This window comes from Oryza sativa, chromosome 7 (genome assembly GCF_034140825.1).
Source record: "Oryza sativa Japonica Group chromosome 7, ASM3414082v1".
In the NCBI taxonomy this organism is placed as follows: domain Eukaryota; kingdom Viridiplantae; phylum Streptophyta; class Magnoliopsida; order Poales; family Poaceae; genus Oryza; species Oryza sativa.
The window spans coordinates 6739539-6742912 of record NC_089041.1 but is presented as its reverse complement, the minus strand read 5'-3'; the positions used below and the strand labels follow the sequence as shown (position 1 = coordinate 6742912).

At 38.6% G+C, this 3374-nt stretch overlaps 1 long non-coding RNA gene across 5 annotated transcripts; it reads right to left on the bottom strand.

Annotated features, from left to right (window-relative positions):
• Nucleotides 1–284: 284 nt before the first annotated feature.
• Nucleotides 285–2622, bottom strand: LOC4342737 (uncharacterized). Of its 5 annotated transcripts, none has more exons than XR_010742618.1 (5): nt 2223–2622; nt 1957–2078; nt 1548–1768; nt 633–694; nt 285–544 (listed from the first exon to the last, which is right to left on the bottom strand). It is a non-coding gene; the product is annotated as an uncharacterized lncRNA (long non-coding RNA). The 5 variants fall into 5 exon arrangements; XR_010742620.1 differs by having other exon boundaries at nt 1553–1768; XR_010742619.1 differs by lacking the exon at nt 633–694.
• Nucleotides 2623–3374: the final 752 nt, after the last annotated feature.

Below are 3374 nucleotides of genomic sequence, written 5' to 3'. Positions count from 1 at the left end.
TATTGTTGGGAAGCTTTATGTTTCATGCTTATATTGAAAATTCATTTGTGATAGTGATGGCTAAAATTGCAAGTGATGAAAAAAATAATAATCAATTTTCATATGTTGTACCAACTTCTCTATCAAATAAAAAATACCTATCATTAGTTGTATACCAACTCTCAAGGGCAAATGCGTATTTTTACAATGAACTTAACGGTCAACTAACGATGAAGTGATGGCAATGGCATAAAAGGGACAACAAACTTGAACCGGTGGCATAGAAGGGAGGAGCCAATTTGGAGTGGCATAAAGGAAACCGGTTAATTTGGAGTGGCATATAAGGGATTCTCTCAATAAAAAAACACAAACCCAGTAACATACATAGAATCAGATTCACCGACTACTAAGTGACCACAACAAGCTCATGTACATGACACGGACCATAGCAAAATAAACAACTTTGATGCATCAGTAAAAATCAGTCTTGCTACTGCAGTGGCGCTCCTTGAAAAGATCAATTGCAGCAGGCAGCACATCTTCATACTTAGTTTTGCTTCTGAAACTGCATGCAAACAATTTGTAAATTCAATATGACATCGCTCTCTGAAAGTTTTTTCATATGCATAATTGAAGTGCTAGATACAACATACCATCGCTGTAAAGTTTTCCTGCCCATAATGCCATCCAATGTGAATGAAATATGGGTGCTAGACTGCTAGGTGCATACCCACCATGTCTCAGAACCACAACAAGGGTTTATATAGTTAAAAAGCAGTAGGCTAGATAGAATGTAGTGAGTCTAGCTAGGTACATACGTATTACCAACTCCTGAAAAATGCATGTCTACTTTCGGTGGCTCAAACATGAGACTTCCAAACTCAATCTAAAAAAAATAGCTATTATGCATAGAACAGAATTTAGGTACACCTCACACTAGTAAAACAAATCAAAGGAACTTATGCACAAAGTAGATCATGAGCAATATTCTAATTTATCAAATAACAGTAAAAAGGAACTGGCACATTTTTATCAAGTTATGATTTTTCAGATTTTGATTTTTCAAGTCAACTATGATAACTAGGTGGTCATAGTTTTTGTACCAACAAATTACCCTATGATATTAGGGCAGATGCAATATCTGGAAACAACTTAGCTATGATACATAAGCAAGTAACTTAGCTATCCACCTTATCTAACTAATCATGATTATTATAGTAGCCAATAGCATGTAAGATTTTATATAAGTGCCATGATTTCCAAAAACATTCAGCCAACAACATGCTGTACAAATATCGCCTGATAGACAATACTTCAATTATTTGGTGATAAATAGCATGGTACTACAATCTTATGCAGTGAGAAAAAAAAAGATGCAATGCATCACTTATACACGGTAACACGGCTTGGACTACATAAAATATTTTGCTAGCATCCCAAAAGTCTAGATGAAACAATTTACATAACAACAAGTATTGTCACACTCGTTCGTAAGTTAGGATAAAGAAAGACATAATTTCATATATCACATCATGAATAAGCAAGGCAACATGAAGAGATAGTCAAACCTTACTAAGGCAGAGCAAAATATGGAGTATTCAGGCCAAATGGCCAATCAAACGACGAAGAAGGGAATTGGTCTCTTCTGATGAGTTCTTCAAACTTTCAATTTTCTTCGACTGCTGCTCCCTTGATGCTTACAATTCATCTACCTCTTTATTCAAGGAATCCAACTGTTGCAACAACAGCAGTTTTGTCGCTTCTCTTGGGTATATGTAAATTAGCATCACTACATCAACCATAAAATTGGTGCAGTTCTTTTTAAATATTACATTCCACTAAAAAGTTATCATATTGAAAAGTTCCAATTTACAAATTTCATTAACATCAGCAGGCATAGTTACTGCAATGGACTAGTCAAATCAATTACTGCAATGGACTAGTCAGATCAAGAGTTGAAAGTATGAAAGAATTTACCTGCTCTCTGCAAGATGGAGCAGTGCCGCTGTCCCAAAAAATGATATGTGTGCCGACTGCTGCAGTAGCAGACGCTGCAGTTTATACCGCGATCCTTCTCGCCTTCGATGGCCTCCCGTTCCCTGTCGCGGATTTGTTAACCAAGAAAAGCAACAAAAATCAAACAAAAATGTAGGGAGGAACTGATGGATCTAGAGCTATATGAATACACGAAAGCAACATAAATCAAACGAAAATGGAGGGAGGAATGGATCTAGAGCTATTACCTGGCCGCCGCCGCCGCCTGCAGAGCCGGCGCTGCATGACCGCTTTCGCTTGCTGGCCCACTGCCTGCAGCGCCGGCGCCGCGCACCCCTCGCTCTGGCGCGGATGCGCCGCCCTCCAGCTGCGTCCGGTGGCTGGCGGCCCTTCCGCCTTCCTGCTTGGTGCTGCCGCCTCTCACCGCCCCGCGCACCTGCACCGTCGTTGGTCGTCACTCGAATCAACTTCGAAGCAGATGAGGAATTATCAAATCGAAGAGATGGACAGATGGGGGGCAATCGTGGCTTCGTCGAGCCGAGTCGTGGTCATCCCGAAGCTGCGATGCTGTGCGCCTGCGCCGGAGTAGGAGGTCGGGAGGGGATGGTGGCGGCCGCAGAGAGGATGGAGAGGATTTGGCTAGGGTTTACCGGTTTGGGGATCCAGGGTCTAGGGATAAGATGAAATCCGATGCGAATTTACCAAAATGTCCTTGCTGTGTCAACAGTAGTTACGAAAAGTTTTGGACAAAAACAGACATTTCACCTTTTCTTTTTCCGAAGCCCGCCAAGATTGGCGCCGAAAGTTTTGGCTCCAATCGAACCAAAAGTTTTGGCGCCGCAGCCCTTAGTTTCTTTCTTTTTGGAACAACAAAAAATACAAATAATATCCAAAAATAATTACTACATATAAATAATGTATGAAAGTTGTATGTAATGTGTTTCAAATGCAAAAATCATACCCAGCAAAATTGCAGAACTCATCAAGATCTACAACTATCGTATTGGTCTTATTTTACAAAGAAGTTCATTTGAACCATTCAAATTTTGAATTTTTAAAATTTGATAACTTTGAATAAAAATTGGGGTTAATAAATGATTTCAAATAGAAAAGTCACCAAAACCAAAGTTGTAGAACTCATTGAGATGCAAAATTTTTATTTTGGTCATTTCTCCATCTGACTCTATTTGAATAATTTGAAATTTGAAATTCAAATTTTGAGAACTTCAAATAGAATTTTTTATTAGTGAACGACTTCAACTGAAAAAGTCATCAACATCAAAGTTATATAACTCATCAATATCTATAACTTTTATTTTGGTTATTTATTCATCGGACAAAGCGACAGTAACATTGTTCTTAAAATTTACATGTCTCTCCTATATTTTATACAAGAGATA